Here is a 25,792-nt window from a genome sequence, read left to right as displayed (position 1 = left end):
TCCATGAAGCTGGGCTACGGTCCCGCACACCGTTAGGCCGTCTTCCGCTCACGCCCCAACATCGTGCAGCCCGCCTCCAGTGGTGTCGCGACAGGCGCGAATGGAGGGACGAATGGAGACGTGTCGTCTTCAGCGATGAGAGTCGCTTCTGCCTTGGTGCCAATGATGGTCGTATGCGTGTTTGGCGCCGTGCAGGTGAGCGCCACAATCAGGACTGCATACGACTGAGGCACACAGGGCCAACACCCGGCATCATGGTGTGGGGAGCGATCTCCTACACTGGCCGTACACCACTGGTGATCGTCGAGGGGACACTGAATAGTGCACGGTACATCCAAACCGTCATCGAACCCATCGTTCTACCATTCCTAGACCGGCAAGGGAACTTGCTGTTCCAACAGGACAATGCACGTCCGCATGTATCCCGTGCCACCCAACGTGCTCTAGAAGGTGTAAGTCAACTACCCTGGCCAGCAAGATCTCCGGATCTGTCCCCCATTGAGCATGTTTGGGACTGGATGAAGCGTCGTCTCACGCGGTCTGCACGTCCAGCACGAACGCTGGTCCAACTGAGGCGCCAGGTGGAAATGGCATGGCAAGCCGTTCCACAGGACTACATCCAGCATCTCTACGATCGTCTCCATGGGAGAATAGCAGCCTGCATTGCTGCGAAAGGTGGATATACATTGTACTAGTGCCGACATTGTGCATGCTCTGTTGCCTGTGTCTATGTGCCTGTGGTTCTGTCAGTGTGATCATGTGATGTATCTGACCCCAGGAATGTGTCAATAAAGTTTCCCCTTCCTGGGACAATGAATTCACGGTGTTCTTATTTCAATTTCCAGGAGTGTATATCTGACGGAATATTTGATCACATCTTTGATCAAATCTTTGACAAAGAAATTTGATAGTATAATACCTGCCTCAGAAGCACTAGGAAAAAAGCCCTATCCTCGACAACTGCGGCACTGTGCGCGCTGACGTCAGACGCGGTATGGGAGAGGAATGTCCCGCAGTGCCAGACGCTGCGGAGGGTCTGCGCCCTTGGCGGGCGTCCAGCTACCCAACGACCTCTGGACCTTCGGCCCTACTCCCTGCACCTCCCCCCCCCCCCCCTCAGGCCCACCGAGCGACCGTCCGTCGGCCGGCCACGTCCGCAGCAGTCAATGGGGACTCGGGCTGAATGGGCGTGCGCGCTGAATGGAGCGCTATCGATTACCAGGGCTCTCTGTCACTGGGGCATGGCTGCCCGCACTCTGCTTTAAAGCTGCCGTCTCCTCTGCGACCTGACCGTCCCACCGTCTACGCGTCTCCACTCTCCACAGAATGGTGTCCCACGGGGCTCCGTGCTCGTGCCTTGCTTACTCGGAACAGTCTTAAGAGATCGACAAGGAGTCATCGGCTGTGTATCGGAAGAGAAACAGGTACGTGTCCCAAAGGATTTCGGGCTCGCGATGTCCTTGAGTAGTTTTGAAATTGACAAGAAATTATTGTGTCTATCTGGGATGAGGGTCCGCGGCTCGTGGTCTCGCGGTAGCGTTCTCGCTTCCCGAGCACGGGGTCCCGGGTTCGATTACCGGCGGGGTCAGGGATTTTTCCTGCCTCTAGATGACTGGTTGTTGTTGTGTCGTCCTCATCATCATCATTCATCCCCATTACGGTCGGAGGAAGGCAATGGCAAACCACCTCCACTAGGACCTTGCCTAGTAAGGCGGCGCGGGTCTTTCGCGCCGCTCCCCTACGCTCTGTAAAGAAGTATGGGACTCATCATCGTGCACCTTACATATGTGAGTCTTCATTATCGAAAAACTATGTACAGTCTCAGACTCGGATCAGTAACAGAAACGTGTCCTTCAGACCATCTTGGAGCCTTATTACTGTACACACTATTAAATGGATCTGAGCATTATGGGACTCAACTGCTGTGGTCATCAGTCCCCTAGAACTTAGAACTACTTAAACCTAACTAACCTAAGGACATCACACACATCCATGCCCGAGGCAGGATTCGAACCTGCGACCGTAGCGGTCATGCGGTTCCAGACACACACTATTAAAGACCGACAAGAAATAAACATCCATAGGTCGCAAGATAACTTCAGTCCGGAACCGCGTGACTGCTACGGTCGCAGGTTCGATTCCTGCCTCGGGCATGGATGTGTGTTATGTCCTTAGGTTAGTTAGGTTTAAGTAGTTTGAAGTCCAGGGGGCTGATGACCTCAGATATTAAGTCACATAGTGCTCAGAGCCATTTGAACGATTTTTTTCGTAAGATAAATAGAAATTTGTCCCATAGTGCATTATCCTCGTACGTTCTTTATGCAGAGCAGCCTTCAACATAAAACTATCTTCTCTGACTTCGAAACTAAACACTCGTGTATGAATATGAAGATGGTATCTTTCCTTTCAGACATGCCCGAAAGAAGTGGTACCATCGGTAATTGTGAAGCTCTCCAGAATGAAATGATAATTAAATCAAGATTCTAAGCTGCCGATAGGCGATTATATACATCAGCGGGGACAGTTGAAAATGTGTGACTCGACGGTGACTCGAACCCGGGATCTCCTGCGTACATGGCAGCCGCTCTATCCATCTGAGCCACCGAGGACACAGAGGATAGCGCGACTGCAGCGATTAATCCCTTGCACGCTCTCCGTGAGACCCACATTCCCAACTTTATGTCCACACACTACATTCGTAGTGCCCCTGTCCATTACACTCATTACTCGCAGCTGACAATCTTACCGAGTCCCGTAAGAGTTCAGGCAACGCGCGTGCATCAGCTCAGAAGGAGGTCAATGGGCGGTTAGCTTTAACTACACTCCTGGAAATTGAAATAAGAACACCGTGAATTCATTGTCCCAGGAAGGGGAAACTTTATTGACACATTCCTGGGGTCAGATACATCACATGATCACACTGACAGAACCACAGGCACATAGACACAGGCAACAGAGCATGCACAATGTCGGCACTAGTACAGTGTATATCCACCTTTCGCAGCAATGCAGGCTGCTATTCTCCCATGGAGACGATCGTAGAGATGCTGGATGTAGTCCTGTGGAACGGCTTGCCATGCCATTTCCACCTGGCGCCTCAGTTGGACCAGCGTTCGTGCTGGACGTGCAGACCGCGTGAGACGACGCTTCATACAGTCCCAAACATGCTCAATGGGGGACAGATCCGGAGATCTTGTTGGCCAGGGTAGTTGACTTACACCTTCTAGAGCACGTTGGGTGGCACGGGATACATGCGGACGTGCATTGTCCTGTTGGAACAGCAAGTTCCCTTGCCGGTCTAGGAATGGTAGAACGATGGGTTCGATGACGGTTTGGATGTACCGTGCACTATTCAGTGTCCCGTCGACGATCACCAGTGGTGTACGGCCAGTGTAGGAGATCGCTCCCCACACCATGATGCCGGGTGTTGGCCCTGTGTGCCTCGGTCGTATGCAGTCCTGATTGTGGCGCTCACCTGCACGGCGCCAAACACGCATACGACCATCATTGGCACCAAGGCAGAAGCGACTCTCATCGCTGAAGACGACACGTCTCCATTCGTCCCTCCATTCACGCCTGTCGCGACACCACTGGAGGCGGGCTGCACGATGTTGGGGCGTGAGCGGAAGACGGCCTAACGGTGTGCGGGACCGTAGCCCAGCTTCATGGAGACGGTTGCGAATGGTCCTCGCCGATACCCCAGGAGCAACAGTGTCCCTAATTTGCTGGGAAGTGGCGGTGCGGTCCCCTACGGCACTGCGTAGGATCCTACGGTCTTGGCGTGCATCCGTGCGTCGCTGCGGTCCGGTCCCAGGTCGACGGGCACTTGCACCTTCCGCCGACCACTGGCGACAACATCGATGTACTGTGGAGACCTCACGCCCCACGTGTTGAGCAATTCGGCGGTACGTCCACCCGGCCTCCCGCATGCCCACTATACGCCCTCGCTCAAAGTCCGTCAACTGCACATACGGTTCACGTCCACGCTGTCGCGGCATGCTACCAGTGTTAAAGACTGCGATGGAGCTCCGTATGTCACGGCAAACTGGCTGACACTGACGGCGGCGGTGCACAAATGCTGCGCAGCTAGCGCCATTCGACGGCCAACACCGCGGTTCATGGTGTGTCCGCTGTGCCGTGCGTGTGATCATTGCTTGTACAGCCCTCTCGCAGTGTCCGGAGCAAGTATGGTGGGTCTGACACACCGGTGTCAATGTGTTCTTTTTTCCATTTCCAGGAGTGTATATGAAGATGGTATCTGTTCTTTCGGACATATTCCAAAACAACAGATACCATCGGTGACTATGCAGCTCTCTAGAATGAAATGATAATTAAATCAAGACCCTAAGCTGCCGACAGGCGTTGATATACATCAACGGGAACAGTTTAAAATGTGTACCCCGACCGAGCCTCGAACCCGGGATCTCCTGCGTACATGGCAGACGCTCTATCCATCTGGTCTCACGCGGAGCGTGCAAGGGATAAGCAAGTCCCTGCACTCACGCTATCCTCTATGCCCCCGGTGGCTCAGATGGATAGAGTGTCTGCCATGTAAGCTAGATATCCCGGGTTCGAGTCCTAGTCGGGGCACACATTTTCAACTGTCCCCGTTGATGTATGGCAACGCCTGTCGGCAGCGTAGGGTTTTGATTTAATTATCATTTCATTATAGACAGCTGCATGGTCACCGATGGTATCACAACAGATTGGGTCTTAGCATCTATTCCACAATGCCAGGTCTTATAAGCGATGACATCTCGGTCGGCGAATGATTCCAATCCAGGTAGAGAGGCATTCTCACATCGGACGATGGCGAGAGTAAACCATCTACTTCCAGTACTCCCTGTGGCAACGTCAATACTGAAATTAACTCGAAATCCACGGGAAAAAATCGGTCCATTCAATATGACACTTTGTGCAGTTCGATATGTGCCAAGTTTATTCTCCAGGCTTATTATGTGTTTGTAGACTGGCATGCGATGGCGACGTTGACGATACACACGTCGACGAGGCATAGTGCTTCAATGCTGTTGCAGATGTAGCTGACAGCCGAATGATTCCGCTGGTCTGCGTTGGCCGCTTTTATACTGAGTGCATGACCTTGATCACATAAGAGCGCTGATAAGGGACTAACCCGCTGCGAGGGCCGGCACTGGAGCGTTATCCCGTACGCGTGCTGTAGTCTTTTTAGCAGCACGCGTACCCGCTGGCGAGCTTGCCCAAGCGGGTTGCATCATGCAGCCTCGCAGGCGCTCAGCGGCCAACGTGGCACTTATTTTCGATTTTTTTTTCAAATTGTTGCATCCTTGTCCCCCAGTTCACCAGATGTACGTCTAGCGATAGGCGGCTGACGCTACAGATCAGACGTGTCCGGAAGAAAAGATACCATCTGCATATACAGGGTGTTACAAAAATGACCGGTATATTTGAAACGGCAATAAAAACTAAACGAGCAGCGATAGAAATACACCGTTTGTTGCAATATGCTTGGGATAACAGTACATTTTCAGGCGGACAAACTTTCGAAATTACAGTAGTTACAATTTTCAACAACAGATGGCGCTGCAAGCGATGTGAAAGATATAGAAGACAACGCAGTCTGTGGGTGCGCCATTCTGTACGTCGTCTTTCTGCTGTAGGCGTGTGCTGTTCTCAGCGTGCAATTGTGCTGTAGACAACATGGTTTATTCCTTAGAACAGAGGATTTTTCTGGTGTTGGAATTCCACCGCCTAGAACACAGTGTTGTTGCAACAGAAGTTTTCAACGGAGGTTTAATGTAACCAAAGGACCGAAAAGCGATACAATAAAGGATCTGTTTGAAAAATTTCAACGGACTGGGAACGTGACGGATGAACGTGCTGGAAAGGTAGGGCGACCGCGTACGGCAACCACAGAGGGCAACGCGCAGCTAGTGCAGCAGGTGATCCAACAGCGGCCTCGGGTTTCCGTTCGCCGTGTTGCAGCTGCGGTCCAAATGACGCCAACGTCCACGTATCGTCTCATGCGCCAGAGTTTACACCTCTATCCATACAAAATTCAAACGCGCAACCCCTCAGCGCCGCTACCATTGCTGCACGAGAGACATTCGCTAACGATATAGTGCACAGGATTGATGACGGCGATATGCATGTGGGCAGCATTTGGTTTACTGACGAAGCTTATTTTTACCTGGACGGCTTCGTCAATAAACAGAACTGGCGCATATGGGGAACCGAAAAGCCCCATGTTGCAGTCCCATCGTCCCTGCATCCTCAAAAAGTACTGGTCTGGGCCGCCATGTCTTCCAAAGGAATCATTGGCCCATTTTTCAGATCCGAAACGATTACTGCATCACGCTATCTGGACATTCTTCGTGAATTTGTGGCGTTACAAACTGCCTTAGACGACACTGCGAACACCTCGTGGTTTATGCAAGATGGTGCCCGGCCACATCGCACGGCCGACATCTTTAATTTCCTGAATGAATATTTCGATGATCGTGTGATTGCTTTGGGCTATCCGAAACATACAGGAGTCGGCGTGGATTGGCCTCCCTATTCGCCAGACATGAACCCCCTGGAGCCGGCCGAAGTGGTCGTGCGGTTAAAGGCGCTGCAGTCTGGAACCGCAAGACCGCTACGGTCGCAGGTTCGAATCCTGCCTCGGGCATGGATGTTTGTGATGTCCTTAGGTTAGTTAGGTTTAACTAGTTCTAAGTTCTAGGGGACTAATGACCTCAGAAGTTGAGTCCCATAGTGCTCAGAACCATTTGAACCCCTGTGACTTCTTTCTGTGGGGACACTTGAAAGACTAGGTGTACCGCCAGAATCCAGAAACAATTGAACAGCTGAAGCGGGTACATCTCATCTGCATGTGAAGCCATTCCGCCAGACACGTTGTCAAAGGTTTCGGGTAATTTCATTCAGAGACTACGCCATATTATTGCTACGCATGGTGGATATGTGGAAAATATCGTACTATAGAGTTTCCCAGACCGCAGCGCCATCTGTTGTTGAAAATTCTAACTACTGTAATTTCGAAAGTTTGTCTGCCTGAAAATGTACTGTTGTCCCAAGCATATTGCAACAAACGGTGTATTTCTATCGCTGCTCGTTTATTTTTTATTGCCGTTTCAAATATACCGGTCATTTTTGAAACACCCTGTAGTTGAAGCTAACCGGCCATTGACGTTCTGTGCGGATGCACATGCATTGCCCGAACTCTTACGGGACTCGGTAACATTGTCTATCGTGAGTAATGAGTGTACAGGGCAGGGGCACTAGGAATGTGGTGTGTGGACATTAAGTTGGGAATGTGGGTCTCACAGGGAGCGTGAAAGGGATAAGTCCCTGCAGTCGCACTATCCTCTGTGCCCTCGGTGGCTCAGACGGGGCGTGAGTCGTGCTTGGGTGGCTCAGATGGTAGAGCACTTGCCCACGAAAGGCAAAAGTCCCGAGTTCGAGTCTCGGTCCACCACACAGTTTTAATCAGCCAAGAAGTTTCATACACAGTCTCGCTTTAGCTGTCGCAGCGGTCGCACGCTCCTCAAGTTTGCTCCGTGAACGTTCAGTGTTTACGCCAGTGTTTTCGTGTTTCGTGATCGGTTATCGGCGTTTTGCACGTGAATTAAGCGTTATCAATTGAGCTATTGGTCTTCGTTCGTGTCGTGTTTCTACGTAGTGCTGTTGGGATTTCGGCGTTGTCCGAGATTTCTTCGCTGCAGAACACCATGGCATACTCAGTGAGAAAAAACACCGTGATTTTCACCTTCGACAAGTACACCCGTCGGGTACAGCCCTCTGCACTTGAAATACACGACTAGATTACCGAGGTAATTGGCCTTCATTCTGTATCTGTTCATACCATGCAGCTAGACTCAGATGAATAATGCATTTTTGTAAAGTTTAACGATTCTGTTAGTGTAGACCGCTTTCTGGAAAAATTTGGTTATGAAACGGAATTTATACACCGTGATGGCACTAAAAGTACTGTAAAACTCCGGAATTTCGAGTCTGTAATTAGAAATGTTATGGTTTTGAATATTCCCATAGAAGTAGACAACTCGAAAATTAAAGATGTTCTTCCAAAGTATGGGGTTGTAAGGCAAATAGTCAACGAAAGGTAAGCAGGATGGTAAGTAAGCAGGATGTCCCGGGTTCGAGTCCCGGTCGGGGCACATATTTTCAACTGTCCCCATTGATGTATATCAACGCCTGTCGGCAGCTTAGGGTCTTCATTTAATTATAATTTCATTAAAAATAATCGTGTGTCCCATAAGGATTCATCCAGGTACCCTACTAATACAGAACGTTCTTCAAGTTCGACAAGAAGTGCCCAACTCCAACTCAGAGGAGAAATAAACGTGTGTCCTATAGAGATTAATAGTGGTATCTGTTTTGTGTGGATCTGCGATGTTCTTCTGACTCAGAAAACAACTATCCAAATACTGAGTACTGTCAACAGCATGCTTTTCCGTCCTCTTTTGGAGTACTGTGGCGCGGGCTGAGATCCTTACCAGACAGGATCAACAGAGTACATAAAAGAGCAGTACGTTTTGAGTTATCGCGGAATACGGGAGAGACTGTCTCTGACAATACACACGATTTGGTGTGGACACCGTTGAAACAAAGACGTTTTCCGTTGCGACGCAATCTTACCACGAAATTTTAATTACCAAATCTCACCACAGAATGCGAAAATACACTCCTGGAAATTGAAATAAGAACACCGTGAATTCATTGTCCCAGGAAGGGGAAACTTTATTGACACATTCCTGGGGTCAGATACATCACATGATCACACTGACAGAACCACAGACACATAGACACAGGCAACAGAGCATGCACAATGTCGGCACTAGTACAGTGTATATCCACCTTTCGCAGCAATGCAGGCTGCTATTCTCCCATGGAGACGATCGTAGAGATGCTGGATGTAGTCCTGTGGAACGGCTTGCCATGCCATTTCCACCTGGCGCCTCAGTTGGACCAGCGTTCGTGCTGGACGTCCAGACCGCGTGAGACGACGCTTCATCCAGTCCCAAACATGCTCAATGGGGGACAGATCCGGAGATCTTGCTGGCCAGGGTAGTTGACTTACACCTTCTAGAGCACGTTGGGTGGCACGGGATACATGCGGACGTGCATTGTCCTGTTGGAACAGCAAGTTCCCTTGCCGGTCTAGAAATGGTAGAACGATGGGTTCGATGACGGTTTGGATGTACCGTGCACTACTCAGTGTCCCCTCGACGATCACCAGTGGTGTACGGCCAGTGTAGGAGATCGCTCCCCACACCATGATGCCGGGTGTTGGCCCTGTGTGCCTCGGTCGTATGCAGTCCCGATTGTGGCGCTCACCTGCACGGCGCCAAACACGCATACGACCATCATTGGCACCAAGGCAGAAGCGACTCTCATCGCTGAAGACGACACGTCTCCATTCGTCCCTCCATTCACGCCTGTCGCGACACCACTGGAGGCGGGCTGCACGATGTTGGGGCGTGAGCGGAAGACGGCCTAACGGTGTGCGGGACCGTAGCCCAGCTTCTGGGAGACGGTTGCGCATGGTCCTCGCCGATACCCCAGCAGCAACAGTGTCCCTAATTTGCTGGGAAGTGGCGGTGCGGTCCCCTACGGCACTGCGTAGGATCCTACGGTCTTGGCGTGCATCCGTGCGTCGCTGCGGTCCGGTCCCAGGTCGACGGGCACGTGCACCTTCCGCCGACCACTGGCGACAACATCGATGTACTGTGGAGACCTCACGCCCCACGTGTTGAGCAATTCGGCGGTACGTCCACCTGGCCTCCCGCATGCCCACTATACGCCCTCGCTCAAAGTCCGTCAACTGCACATACGGTTCACGTCCACGCTGTCGCGGCATGCTACCAGTGTTAAAGACTGCGATGGAGCTCCGTATGCCACGGCAAACTGGCTGACACTGACGGCGGCGGTGCACAAATGCTGCGCAGCTAGCGCCATTCGACGGCCAACACCGCGGTTCCTGGTGTGTCCGCTGTGCCGTGCGTGTGATCATTGCTTGTACAGCCCTCTCGCAGTGTCCGGAGCAAGTATGGTGGGTCTGACACACCGGTGTCAATGTGTTCTTTTTTCCATTTCCAGGAGTGTATTTTATTGACGCCGATCTACATAGGGAGAAACAATCATTCTAATAAAACAAGGGGAAGTCAGACCTCGTACGGAGAGATATACAGGGTGTTACAAAAAGGTACGGCCAAACTTTCAGGAAACATTCCTCACACACAAAGAAAGAAAATATGTTATGTGGACATGTGTCCGGAAACGCTTACTTTCCACGTTAAAGCTCATTTGATTACTTCTCTTCAAATCACTTTAATCATGGAATGGAAACACACGGCAACAGAACGTACCAGCGTGACTTCAAACACTTTGTTACAGGAAATGTTCAAAATGTCCTCCGTTACCGAGGATACATGCATCCACCCTCCGTCGCCTGGAATCCCTGCTGCGCTGATGCAGCCCTGGAGAATGGCGTATTGTATCACAGCCGTCCACAATACGAGCACGAAGAGTATCTACATTTGGTACCGGGGTTGTGTAGACAAGAGCTTTCAAATGCCCCCATAAATTAAAGTCAAGAGGGTTGAGGTCAGGAGAGCGTGGAGGCCATGGAATTGGTCCGCCTCTACCAATCCATCGGTCACCGAATCTGTTGTTGAGAAGCGTACGAACACTTCGACTGAAATGTGCAGGAGCTCCATCGTGCAATGAGTCGCATGTCAACACAAGCACCGGAGTCAACATTACCTTCCTTCAATTGGGCCAACTGGCGGTGAATCGAGGAATTACAGTACATACTGTCGAAACTAAAATGAGCTCTAACATGGAAATTAAGCGTTTCCGGACACATGTCCACGTAACATCTTTTCTTTATTTGTGTGTGAGGAATGTTTTCTGAAAGTTTGGCCGTACCTTTTTGTAACACCCTGTATGTGTTCGTTTTTTCCTTGCGCTGTTCAAGATTGGAATGATAGAGAATTATTGTGAAGATGATCTGGCGAACTCTGTACCAGGCACTTAAGTGTGATTTGCACAATATTCCTTTAGATGTAGATATAGAACCACTTGGCTTCATGTTGATACCAAGTTTAGCCGAATCTATCTTTAAGGTCGCGGAGATTATGATGACATGGTGGTGTAGGTGCATGACCGAAAACATTACGAGATGTGTGTGTAGAAAAGTCGCGAAATTATTAAAACGTGAACTGCAAAGAAAAACATAAAGAACGCCCCCTCTCTCTCTCTCTCTCTCTCTCTCTCTCTCTCTCTCTCTCTCACACACACACACACACACACACACACACAAATACTAACAAACAAACAACGAAAATCAGGTTGGGAACAAGCTGTCATCTCTGACCGAGGAGAAATACGTACTTGCGCGATTGGGCTTCGTCCTAATGCCTTACTTACTTTTAACAATATTGATAACTGATTATCATTTTTATCTCCAACGGAAAAGTAAAATAAACGTATGTCCCACACGGCTTATCACTAGTGTGTTATCACTAGTGTGTTCTTTAAGTATTAGGATAGTTTAAGGCTGACCTAATTTATTTAACCCAGAGAAGAATGATTATTGCATTCCGGAATGTTTTCTACTCAGGCCAACCTAAACAAACGATCAACACTCATTTTCAGGCAGTTGTATGATGAATATATAGGGACAAAAATGGAAGGTTGTCAAACTGAGATCCTCTGGTTATTGTGAATAGTTGCCTAGGCCATGCTAGCTGTCAGTAGTATATGATCGGCTGATAATTTCAGTGGCTCTGATTATTCACTCGTATTATTTTAACACTTCTCGTCATTGCAACTGCAGGTTACCCGGAAAGAAGACATTACCCATGGAATGGTAGTGAAGGGGAGTGTGTCATTTGCTGCCATATGGTATACATCATTTGAACTGACTGGCCCAACGCATTGATAACATCGCATATTCGAGACTTATGTATGTGCCTTCACAGGTGGGCCGTTCCATTTCTCCTATTCATCTACATTGATTCCGTTCATTTCATGTCAGTGGTTATAATCATACTGCTATACATTTATGTAGCAGGGTAACTTCCGGACGTCTGTCATATCTATTCCTGCGGCTATTTATTTTAAAAAATGGGAAGAAAACGTAAGTCACACTCAAGTTTGGAGCGCGTCTAGAGGTATGCTGAGATAAAGTAGTTGTGCAAGTAGATTGATCTCGATATGCATTCGATCTGTGTTCAAATTCCAGTTTTCAGAAAAAAATGTTCCAATGTGTGTGAATTCTTAAGGGACCAAACTGCTGAGGTCATCTGTCCCTAGTCTTACACACTACTTACACTAACTTAAACTAATTTATACTAACAACAACACACACACCCATACACCTATGCCCGAGGAAGGACTCAAACCTCCAGTTTCCCAAAAAGTTATTTGTCGTGGTGTATTCGTTACGTTCCAGGTTCACCATTTCATTTCTTTCACACCCACGAAGCCAGTTCTTTAATTCCATTAAAGTAATTCATATTAATTACACGGTGCCACGTTCACTTCTACCTAATACCGTTTTACACGGGGATAGGAAAACAATTATTTTTGCAGGAACCTTCAAAATTATTACGGCGCATCTGTGCGATAGCTAAATGGTAACAATTATCTCCTCAATATTTTGTTAGTTTAGGATATAAGAGACAAAGTAATGGTGAGTTTTGCTATTTGGTCGGCAAAATAACTGACGATGGCCAAAGTAGAAAGTTTATGAAATGTCTCGTAATAGGAAGAAGAGGTTTCAGTACATGATGAATTTGTTGACATGTAGCATAAATTTAATTGTTAGGAAATAATTCTAAAGAGTGTAGCCTTGTGTGAATGGGAGGCATGGACGATGAGGAGTACTACGAAGAAGGGAACAAGCATTTGAACTGAACTGCTATAGAAGAATGATGATCAGAAGTGTGAATCGAGTAACTAATGAGGCTGTACTGAATCAAATAGGGGAAAACAGAAATTTGTGTCAAAACTTGACTAAAAGAAGGAATCGGTTAATAGGATACGTTCTGAGACATCACGGACTAGTCAGTTTGGCAAAGGAGGGAAATGTGTGTATGTATGGGGGAGGGGGGAGGGGTTGTAAAAATTGTAGAGGGAGACCAAAAGATGAACACATTAGGCAGGTTCAAATGGATTTAGATTGCATAGTTACGCATGGATGCAGAGACTTGCGCAGGATACACAAGTGTGTAGTGAGCCGCGCTGACCCCGGGTTATGCGTTGGTTTAAACCTTGACTGTTACTCTGCGTTTGGTTTCCCGCGGTTGTTGCGGTTAGGCCATGGTTCTTCCACTTTCCACGTGTGGCAGCAGCGATGTGTATCGATATTCGTACCTCGCACTGTCTTTGGTCTGGTGCTGATAGTTTCCGGCTAGCCGGTGTGCGGCAGTCGGTCGGTTGGTGTGGATCAGCCAGGAAATCTCCCAGCGCCGCAGTGGGCCGAGCCCGCTGGCGGTCTCTACGCAGTGTAGGAGCGTGTGGGGGCTGTTCCGATTGCTACGAGGTTCGTGGCTCACCGACCCAGGACACCAAAGGTGATTCATTACCGTAGCCAGTCTGTTCACATTGTGCCGTTGGTTTTCGTGGTTGGCTGTTGGGTGTATTCACGTAAGCAACAGCGAGTGTTCTAGTTGGCGAAAACGGTGGAGTTTAACTGTATTTTGGTTATTTGGAGTCCAAGTGCACCAGCGGAATTTTCTGCCTTGTGGCCGTTAGCTTTCCGGTTACCTGCCCTGGCCGCTGACGTAAAATTCAGGCAGTGTCCTTTCCTCACCGTGTGGTCGCTGTCCAACACGTGTGTGTAGTTTTGACAGATCATGTGCACTTGGTTGAGGGCGGCTACGCCTTTTACTTTTGGCATTGGAGTTCCTTGTGTACTGGTCATGTGGAAAGCAGATCGTCTTGTCGGTGGGTCCGTTGACTGTCTCTTGGTCGGGTTGCCGACGGATCGGGTATACGAGGGCAGTTCAATAAGTAATGCAACACATTTTTTTTCTGAAACAGGGGTTGTTTTATTCAGCATTGAAATACACCAGGTTATTCCCCTATCTTTTAGCTACACAACACTATTTTTCAACGTAATCTCCATTCAATGCTACGGCCTTACGCCACCTTGAAATGAGGGCCTGTATGCCTGCACGGTACCATTCCACTGGTCGATGTCGGAGCCAACGTCGTACTGCATCAATAACTTCATCATCCGCGTAGTGCCTCCCACGGATTGCGTCCTTCATTGGGCCAAACATATCGAAATCCGACGGTGCGACATCGGGGCTGTAGCGTGCATGAGGAACAGTCCACTGAAGTTTTGTGAGCTCCTCTCGGGTGCGAAGACTTGTGTGAGGTCTTGCGTTGTCATGAAGAAGGAGAAGTTCGTTCAGATTTTTGTGCCTACGAACATGCTGAAGTCGTTTCTTCAATTTCTGAAGAGTAGCACAATACACTTCAGAGTTGATCGTTTGACCATGGGGAAGGACATCGAACAGAATAACCCCTTCAGCGTCCCAGAAGACTGTAACCATGACTTTACTGGCTGAGGGTATGGCTTTAAACTTTTTCTTGGTAGGGGAGTGGGTGTGGCGCCACTCCATTGATTGCCGTTTTGTTTCAGGTTCGAAGTGATGAACCCATGTTTCATCGCCTGTAACAATCTTTGACAAGAAATTGTCACCCTCAGCCACATGACGAGCAAGCAATTCCACACAGATGGTTCTCCTTTGCTCTTTATGGTGTTTGGTTAGACAACGAGAGACCCAGCGGGAACAAACCTTTGAATATCCCAACTGGTGAACAATTGTGACAGCACTACCAACAGAGATGTCAAGTTGAGCACTGAGTTGTTTGATGGTGATCCGTCGATCATCTCGAACGAGTGTGTTCGCACGCTCCGCCATTGCAGGAGTCACAGCTGTGCACGGCCGGCCCGCACGCGGGAGATCAGTCTTGCTTGACCTTGCGGCGATGATGACACACGCTTTGCCCAACGACTCACCGTGCTTTTGTCCACTGCCAGATCACCGTAGACATTCTGCAAGCGCCTATGAATGTCTGAGATGCCCTGGTTTTCCGCCAGAAGAAACTCGATCACTGCCCGTTGTTTGCAACGCACATCCGTTACAGACGCCATTTTAACAGCTCCGTACAGCGCTGCCACCTGTCGGAAGTCAATGAAACTATACGAGACGAAGCGGGAATGTTTGAAAATATTCCACAAGAAATTTCCGGTTTTTTCAACCAAAATTGGCCGAGAAAAAAAATGTGTTGCATTAGTTATTGAACTGCCCTCGTAGTTGGGCCGACTACCTGTCTCCCCTAAGCGAACGTTAATATTTCAAGTGCAGACCGACTCCCGGAAACTTCTGAGAGCCGCTGGCTGTACTGCCTTTTCTTATTGGTGTTTGATTGTGTATTATAGTGGCTCACAGCCGATGGTTTAAATTTGTATGCTTTTGGTTGGGTTTTCAATAATGGGCCTTCAGCCGTTTTAAAAAAAATTCCTTACTTGTCAAGTCTTAGATTCTTTGGGCATTCAGCCTCATTTGAAATACTATTTAAGGACAAAACTTTGCGCTTTCTGCCTTCAGCCGTTTTAAAAATTAAAGAGGTTGTGCCCTTAAGCCACAAGATGGTGTGACATATTCAGCCGATAGTTAAGCTCGGAAATTTGCTCTGTAATGTTTGGGCAAACTAAATAAAGTTATATGTGTTCGAGTGTAACTGACAGCCGCTCATTTTTGGACCCTTTCCATAATTCCAACTACGTGTTCTGTCCTGCGGATTTAACCAGGCGTTTCATGTAGAGATGCACTAAACCAATCTTCGGCGTAATATCGACATCCACGTAAAAGAATCTTTTTTAAAAAAATTGAGTGTTAGGAATAAATCAGTGGCGAAATTAGAAAAAGAGGAAGATGGTGGAGAAAAACTTGAGGTCTCGATGGAACTGACAGTCGTGGACTCTCTAAGACAACACATTTTATATGCATAGCAAAGTACACTACTGGCCATTAAAATTGCTACACCACGAAGATGACGTGTTACAGATGGTGTACTCAACGACGAACCTGGGTGCACGAATGACATTTTTTCGGATGAATCCAGGTTGTATTTACAGCATCGCGAGGGTCGTCTCCGTGTTTGGCGACATCGCGGGAAACGCACATTGGAAGCGTGTATTCGTCATCGCCATACTGGCGTATCACCCGGCGTGATGGTGTGGGGTGCCATTGGTTACACGTCTCGGTCACCTCTTGTTCGCATTGACGGCACTTTGAACAGTGGACGTTACATTTCAGATGTGTTACGACCCGTGGCTTCATTCGATCTCTGCGAAACCCTACATTTCAGCAGGATAATGCACGACCGCATGTTGCAGGTCCTGTACGGGCCTTTCTGGATACCGAAAATGTTCGACTGCTGCCCTGGCCAGCACATTCTCCACAATTGAAAACGTCTGGTCAATGCTGGCCGAGCAATTATCTCGCCACAAAACGCCAGTCATTATTGTTGATGAGCTGTGGTATCGTGTTGAAGCTGCATGGGCAGCTGTACCTGTACACGCCATCCAGGCTCTGTTTGACTCAATGCCCAGGCGTATCAAGGCCGTTAATACGACCAGAGGTGGTTGTTCTGGGTACTGATTTCTCAGGATCTATGCACCCAAATTGCGCGAAAATGTAATCACATGTCAGTTCTAGTATGATATATTTGTCCAATGAATACCCGTTATCATCTGCATTCCTCTTTGGTGTAGCATTTTAGAAGATGGTATCTGTTCTTTCTTACATGTCCGAAGGAACAGATATCTTCATACATAAATGACTATAGAAAGCTATCCTCCTTTTTCTAGCACAGTCAGAGAGCCTCTCGATATGTTCGTAGGGCTCCGAGTTATGGCACCTTCTCAATTCCCTAGGTTCTTCTACCGGGCCTAGCATCTTCCTGAGGAAGAGTTACTAATGTTCATTCATTTTGTAAAGGAACAGTTGGCCGCCAACCGTCGAGTTTCACTGTTACATTGTTCCCAAAGTATGTTGTTAGCTGTGGCAGACATCTCGCAGGTACGAAGAGCGAGACATTCGTGGGAGAGCCGGGAGGTTTCCATGTTGCCGTATTAAACGTCAGAGCATGGACAGTACTGTACATTCTGAAGCCACAGCAGCAAAATGCAGCACTGTGAACTTGTTAACACTCTCTCTCTCTCTCACTCTCACTCTCACTCTCACACACACACACACACACACACACACACACACACACAGAGTTTGTCGGGGGATAGATGTCGCCATGCATTAGTTCCCTGCGGGCAGCTACAGTTCCCCAGTTGTCCGGCGTTTCGGTTTTAATTTACAGTGCTGCCAACTGGTGCTGTGTTTGTTTGCGAGTGTGTGGCAAACTCCAGAGCACAGAGTAAGGGTGGCAGTTTTGAGCTGCACCGTGCGGTCTGCGTTGTCTACCCGCATACTTTTCAAACTGGACGTTTTAGTTTAAGCACGCACGCGACCCTTATGAATGTTAGCTGAAGCTACAAATTACTGTAACCAGTCTCATTTATTATGCTTTCCACTACGCGTCTCTGAACATTATACAGCTCCGTAAGGTAGACTATGTGTGTTAGTTCCACTGCTGGCCGTTAAGAGCGCAGCACCTTCAAGACCACAGTTGTCAAACAATAACGAAGTTTCCAGAATGAGATTTTCACTCTGCAGCGGAGTGTGCGCTGATATGAAACTTCCTGGCATATTAAAACTGTGTGCCCGACCGAGACTCGAACTCGGGACCTTTGCCTTTCGCGGGCAAGTGCTCTACCAACTGAGCTACCGAAGCACGACTCACGCCCGGTACTCACAGCTTTACTTCTGCCAGTATCTCGTCTCCTACCTTCAAAACTTTACAGAAGCTATTCTGCTTCGGTAGCTCAGTTGGTAGAGCACTTGCCTGCGAAAGGCAAAGGTCCCGAGTTCGAGTCTCGGTCGGGCACACAGTTTTAATCTGCCAGGAAGTTTCATATCAGCGCACACTCCGCTGCAGAGTGAAAATCTCATTCTGGAATAACGAAGTTGTGACTAACCTGTTTCTACGGGTTATTACGATATTATTGGGAATGGAAATGCTTATTGATTGTGAAATTAACGTGAGAAGATTAGGGTCGCCACCGATTCTAACCAAACAACTAATCAAAGGTTTGGCCGAGTCGGAAAATAAATTAATTTCGTCACAGACCAAAAACTCATGACAGTGCATTGTGACATGGTTATTGTTGTGGATTGGCAAGAGAGCCAACCCACTATGAGAGGCCCCCCTGCGGGTCCGGGGTAAGAATAGGCCCGAGGTATTCCTGCCTGTCGTAAGAGGCGACTAAAAGGAGTCCCTCCCCCTCAAGGGGGTAGTTAGCGCCTGCGTCCGGAGACGGACGGTTCCACGACCTCTATTTGCGGTCATTTTGCTTTTTCACTTCTCGTTTCTTCCTTCCTTTGGTTGGTTCCTATCTTTGCTCTTCTCCACCTCACTGTCTTCCTTACTCTTTCCCCCTGCATAATCTCCTTGCCTTCTCATTGCCTTCTTCTCCTTGCCTTCTCATTGCCTTCTTCTCCTGCCTTCTCTGGTCTCCGCCTCGGCGTTTGAGACACTGTCCTCTCTCTCTCTCCCTCTCTCTCTCCTTTTTCCTCTTCTTCCTTCCTCCCTGTGCGCGCCTGAAGGCCGACCCACGCGTTCGCACGCGTAGCCGGTGACAGGGTAACGCGTAATTCCCCGCCCTGGGCAGACATGTAAGGCACGCGCATACCCCCTGGTAAAGGCCAGGCCCGGGGAGGGGTGATTGCCTGAGCTGATACCTTCTGACCATGCCGATTGGTCCCTCAATCTGTTTCTCGGGAGGTGTGACCTGAGGTGTAAACATTCACCTAAGGCGGGAGTGCCCTCTGAGAGGGTCCCCACAAGGAAGGAGCGCGCCATCGGAGACGCTGGCAATCATGGGGGATTCCTACGCAATGGATTTCAATCCATCTCTCTCGACTTCTGCCCAAAAACGGAAACGTGACCAGCTACCAGTTACAAAAGTACTACCGCCTGCCCCACAGTTCCTCGTCGTTTCTCGATCTGAGTACGGAAAGGATTTTTCCTCTGTCAACCCTTTCGTTATCCAGAAGGGCGTCGATGCCATAGCCGGATCTGTCAAATCTTGTACCAGGTTGCGTAACGGTACCTTATTACTCGAAACTGAGAGCGCCTTTCAGGCACAAAAACTGCTTCGGGCCACACTCCTGTACACATTCCCTGTCCGGGTGGAGGCTCACCGAACTTTGAATTCGTCTCGTGGTGTGGTCTACACTAGATCCCTCGACGGCTTGACTGACGAGGAGATTCAATCTTTCCTCGCTGAGCATGGCGTGACGGCTGTCCACAGGGTCATGAAAAAGGTCAACAATGACCTTGTACCTACCCGGACACTTTTCTTGACCTTCGATAGTGTTCAGCTGCCATCGCGCATCAAAGCGGGCTACGAGGTTATTTCTGTTCGCCCCTATGTCCCGACACCTACGCGCTGCTACCAGTGTCAGCGTTTCAATCACACTCGCCAGTCTTGTTCCAATGCGGCTAAATGTGTCACTTGTGGCAGGGATGCCCATGAGGGTGACTGTCCACCTCCGTCTCCTCGTTGTGTGAACTGTCAGGGTGACCATGCCGCATCCTCCCGCGACTGTCCTGTCTATAAGGAAGAACGCTGTATCCAAGAAATTCGGGTCAAAGAGAAAGTGTCCACCTCGGCTGCTCGCAAGCTATTGGCTAGTAGGAAGCCCACGCTGCTCCCAGCGGGGAAATACAGTACTGTCCTCGCCTCTCCTCGGACTACCAGGGAGGTGGCAACCCAGACATGCGATCTGACCTTCAGCACCACGGTCGTCCGTTCGGCCAGTGCTAAGATCGCGCGGTCGACGTCTCCTCTTCCTCCCATCACCCCACAGACACCGGCCCCTTCATCAGCTTCTGCTAAGACGAAGACCCAGAAGTCAGATACACGGGCCTTCAAGAAGGAACCGTCCCGTGCAGACTTCCTACGTACCTCGACCTCCCAGCCTTCGACCGGTACTTCCACCAAACGACCTTCCAAGAAGGCTAATAGGAAGCACAGTTCTCCTTCTCCGCCACGGCGCATTTCTTCTCCTGCGCCACCCAGCGGTTGCCGCCCCAGGCCGTCATCCGTTTCGCCTGGCCGCACCGTTGGTAGCCGAACATCTGGCCGTTCACCGGCGGAGGAAGCTCCCCCTCCCGGCCATCTTCCCAAGATGGCCGATGAACCTAGACCCAATGGACGATGACTGTCCGCCTACTGATAGCGGCGGCAGTGCTCGCTCGAAGCCAGGCCCTCAGCGGCCTTCGAGGTGACCCCTTTTTGCATCTTCTTTTTCTTCTTACGATGGCACTTATTCACTGGAATATTCGCAGCATTCGCTCCAACCGAGAGGACTTGAAGTTGCTGCTCCGCTTGCACCGTCCGCTCGTCGTAGCCCTCCAGGAAACGAAGCTACGCCCTTGCGATCAAATTGCGTTGGCACACTACACCTCTGTGCGTTTTGACCTACCCCCTGTGGTAGGTATCCCAGCTCATGGAGGGGTTATGTTGCTGGTCCGGGATGATATTTACTACGATCCCATCACGTTGCACACCGGCCTGCAGGCAGTTTCCATCCGCATTACTCTCCCCACTTTTACATTTTCCATTTGTACCGTTTACACTCCATCGTCGTCTGCCGTTACCAGGGCAGACATGATGCAACTTATTGCTCAGCTACCTGCACCATTTTTGTTAACTGGAGACTTCAATGCCCACCATCCCCTTTGGGGCTCTCCAGCATCCTGCCCCAGGGGCTCCCTGTTAGCAGACCTTTTCAACCAGCTCAATCTTGTCTGCCTCAATACTGGTGCCCCTACTTTTCTTTCGGACACATCTCACACCTATTCCCATTTAGACCTCTCTATATGTACTCCCCACCTTGCACGCCGGTTCGAGTGGTATGCACTTTCTGATACATATTCGAGCGACCACTTCCCGTGTGTTATCCATCTCCTGCAGCATACCCCCTCTCCGTGCTCATCTAGTTGGAACATCTCCAAAGCAGACTGGGGGCTCTTCTCTTCCAGGGCGACCTTTCAGGATCAAACATTCCCAAGCTGCGATAGTCAGGTCGCACACCTCACGGAAGTCATTCTCACTGCTGCTGAATATTCCATCCCTCACCCTACTTCTTCTCCACGTCGCGTACCGGTCCCCTGGTGGACCGCAGCATGTAGAGACGCTTTACGTGCTCGTCGACGTGCTTTACGCACCTTTAAACGCCACCCTACAGTGGCGAATTGTATCAATTATAAACGATTACGTGCACAGTGTCGTCGTATTATTAAAGAAAGCAAGAAAGCCAGCTGGGCTGCTTTCACAAGCACCTTCAACAGTTTTACTCCTTCTTCTGTTGTCTGGGGTAGCCTGCGCCGGCTATCTGGCACTAAGGTCCACTCACCAGTTTCTGGTTTGACGGTCGCGAATGACGTCCTTGTGGCCCCTGAGGCTGTCTCCAATGCCTTCGGCCGCTTTTTCGCAGAGGTTTCGAGCTCCGCTCATTACCACCCTGCCTTCCTCCCCCGCAAACAGGCAGAGGAGGCTAGGCCACCTAACTTCCGCTCCTCGAATCGTGAAAGTTATAATGCCCCATTCACCATGCGGGAACTCGAAAACGCACTTGGCCCATCACGGTCCTCCGCTCCAGGGCCTGATTCTATTCATATTCAGATGCTGAAGAACCTTTCTCCTGCGGGAAAAGATTTTATTCTTCGTACTTACAATCGCATCTGGATTGAGGGACATGTTCCCGCATGCTGGCGCGAGTCTATTGTTGTCCCGATTCCTAAGCCGGGGAAGGACAAGCACTTGCCTTCCAGTTATCGACCCATCTCGCTTACCAGCTGTGTCTGTAAAGTGATGGAGCGAATGGTTAACTCTCGATTGGTTTGGCTGCTCGAGTCTCGACGCCTACTTACCAATGTACAATGTGGCTTTCGTAGGCGCCGCTCTGCTGTTGACCATCTGGTTACCTTGTCGACCTTCATTATGAATAACTTCTTGCGGAAGCGCCCGACCGCGGCTGTGTTCTTTGATTTGGAGAAGGCTTACGACACCTGTTGGAGGGCGGGCATTCTCCGCACCATGCATACATGGGGCCTTCGCGGTCGCCTCCCTCTTTTTATTCGTTCCTTTTTAATGGATCGACAGTTCAGGGTACGTGTGGGTTCTGTCCTGTCAGACACCTTTCGCCAGGAGAATGGGGTGCCACAGGGCTCTCTTCGCCATAGCGATCAATCCAATAATGGATTGCCTCCCAGCTGATGTATCAGGCTCCCTTTTCGTGGACGATTTTACCATCTATTGCAGCGCGCAGCGTACGTGTCTCCTGGAGCGCTGTCTTCAGCGTTCTCTTGACCGTCTTTACTCGTGGAGTGTCGCCAATGGCTTCCGTTTTTCTGCCGAGAAGACGGTCTGTATTAACTTCTGGCGCTACAAAGAGTTTCTCCCACCGTCCTTACGACTCGGTCCGGTTGCTCTCCCATTCGTGGAGACAACAAAATTTTTAGGTCTTACATTTGACAGGAAACTTAGTTGGTCTCCACATGTGTCTTATTTGGCTGCCCGTTGTACCCGTTCTCTCAATGTCCTCCGTGTTCTCAGTGGTATGTCGTGGGGAGCGGATCGAACCGTCCTACTTCGCCTATATCGGTCGATCGTCCGCTCCAAGCTGGATTATGGGAGCTTCGTATACTCCTCTGCACGGCCATCCATCTTACGCCGCCTCAACTCCATACAACATCGGGGTTTACGACTTGCGATCGGAGCGTTTTATACTAGTCCCGTCGAGAGTCTTCATGCTGACGCTGGTGAGTTGCCACTCACCTACCGGCGCGATATACTGCTTTGTCGGTATGCCTGTCGGCTACTGGCAATGCCCGACCACCCGTCTTATCGTTCCTTTTTTGATGACTCTCTCGACAGTCAATACGGGTTGTATGTCTCCGCCCTGCTACCCCCTGGAGTTCGCTTTCGTCGCCTCCTTCAACACCTCAATTTTTCACTCCCTGCCACCTTTCGAGTGGGCGAGAGCCACACGCCACCTTGGCTCCAGGCTCAGGTTCGCGTTCACCTTGACCTCTGCTCGCTCCCGAAGGAGGTTACCCCCGGTTCAGTCTACCACTCCCGTTTTGTCGAACTTCGTTCGAAGTTCATTAATACGACCTTCATTTATACAGATGGCTCTAAGACCAATGACGGGGTCGGGTGTTCTTTTATTGTCGGGGCACAAAGTTTCCAATATCGGCTCCATGGCCATTGTTCGGTCTTCACAGCTGAGCTCTTTGCCCTCTACCAGGCTGTCCTTTACATCTGCCGCCACCGACATTCTGCATATGTCATCTGCTCCGATTCCCTGAGCGCTATCCAGAGCCTCGGTGATCCGTACCCGGTTCACCCTTTCGTGCACCGGATCCAACGCTCTCTTCAGCAGCTGGTGGACGTCGGTTCTCCGGTTAGCTTTATGTGGGTTCCTGGCCATGTCGGTATCCCTGGGAACGAAGCTGCAGATGCCGCGGCCAAGGCTGCGGTCCTCCAGCCTCGGACAGCTTCTTGTTGTGTCCCTTCGTCAGATTGTAGCAGGGTAATTTGTCGGCGCATTGTCTCGCTGTGGCATGCCGATTGGGCTGCACTTCCAGACAACAAGCTTCGGGCCTTGAAAGCTCTTCCCGTGGCTTGGACGTCCTCCTCGCGCCCTTCTCGGCGGGAGGAGGTAGTTTTGGCCCGGTTGCGAATTGGCCACTGCCGGTTCAGCCATCGCCATCTGCTGACGGCTGCGCCGGCGCCGTTCTGCCCATGTGGGCAATTGCTGACGGTCCACCACATTTTAACGTCGTGTCCGGATTTTAACACCCTGCGTCTCGATCTTGGCCTGCCATGTACTGTAGAAGCCATTTTAGCGGATGACCCACGAGCAGCTGCTCGCGTTCTTCATTTTATCAATTTGACAACCCTCTCAAAGGACATTTGATTATGCTGTTTTCTTTTTTAATCCTATGCCTGTCAGTATGTCTTTCGTCGTGTTTTCCGTTTCGTTGCTGTTTTAAACTTGTGACTCGCGGTGCATTCCTAAAGTAGTCTGGGCGCTAATGACCGTTGACGTTGTGCGCCCTAAAACCACAAAAAAAAAAAAAAAACACTATGAGAGGAAGCCGAAAGGCACGCGTTTTAGCTCACGCAGGCTGGCGTGAGGTCTGGAACAGGACAAGGAAGTTAGACTTTAGCAAAAAAGGACGTAGCTGTTGGAATACTTAACTTTAATCCGTAAATGGTGAACATCGCTCTTGACGGTACATGTTTTACGGCATCAATAGTAACTGGTAATGGCGCTTTCCTAGGTCGTAGCAAATGACGTAGCTGAAGGCTATGCTAAACTATCGTCTCGGCAAATAGCGTATTTTGTCAGTGAACCATCGCTATCAAAGTCGGCTGTACAACTGGGGCGAGTGCTAGGAAGTCTCTCTAGACCTGCCGTGTGGCGGCGCTCGGTCTGCAATCACTGATAGTGGCGACACGCGGGTTCGACGTATACTAACGGACCGCGGCCGATTTAAAGGCTACCACCTAGCAAGTGTGGTGTCTGGCGGTGAGACCACAGTTATGGTATAGCAGTAGCAGACGGTAGTGTTATATGCTGCTCACGAATAACAGCCCAACAGGTCGAATCACCAGATTCACGTACAAATTTACAGTCAGCCTGCGTAGGGTAGCCACGAAAGTGCTTCTGCTGTCATATGAAATGGCACACCAGGTGTAGGTCGTTTGTCGAGCACGCATACCGCCTAACCATTACACGGCCATCACCGGCACCGAGGCAGAACCCACCAGAAAACACATCTCCAGCCTGCCCTACAGTCAGCTCTCGCTCGGCACCACTGGAGCCTCCAGTGCCTCTGGTTTGGTGTCAGTGGAATACGCCCTGCGGGTTGCCTATCTCGGAGTTGCCCTTGAAGTAACCGTGAGTCACTGTGGTGGCAACTGCTGCAGCACGATGCGCCATAGGCCGAAAACGATGGTCTTCCTTCTCGGTAGCGCCACGTGGCAGTGCACAACCTGGTTTCTTGTGGCCATACATTCTCCTGACCACCGCTGCCAGCCGCCATGTACAGAGACTACATTCCTGCCAAGTCTTTCTGCAGTATCCCAGGAGGAACATCGATCTACATCTACGTGATTTCTCTGCTACGTACAGGGTTATTACGAGGGCAGTTCAATAAGTAATGCAACACATTTTTTTTCTCGGCCAATTTTGGTTGAAAAAACCGGAAATTTCTTGTGGAATATTTTCAAACATTCCCGCTTCGTCTCGTATAGTTTCATTGACTTCCGACAGGTGGCAGCGCTGTACGGAGCTGTTAAAATGGCGTCTGTAACGGATGTGCGTTGCAAACAACGGGCAGTGATCGAGTTTCTTCTGGCGGAAAACCAGGGCATCTCAGACATTCATAGGCGCTTGCAGAATGTCTACGGTGATCTGGCAGTGGACAAAAGCACGGTGAGTCGTTGGGCAAAGCGTGTGTCATCATCGCCGCAAGGTCAAGCAAGACTGATCTCCCGCGTGCGGGCCGGCCGTGCACAGCTGTGACTCCTGCAATGGCGGAGCGTGCGAACACACTCGTTCGAGATGATCGACGG

Source organism: Schistocerca nitens, chromosome 12, assembly GCF_023898315.1.
Source record: "Schistocerca nitens isolate TAMUIC-IGC-003100 chromosome 12, iqSchNite1.1, whole genome shotgun sequence".
In the NCBI taxonomy this organism is placed as follows: domain Eukaryota; kingdom Metazoa; phylum Arthropoda; class Insecta; order Orthoptera; family Acrididae; genus Schistocerca; species Schistocerca nitens.
This window is presented reverse-complemented; position numbering follows the sequence as displayed.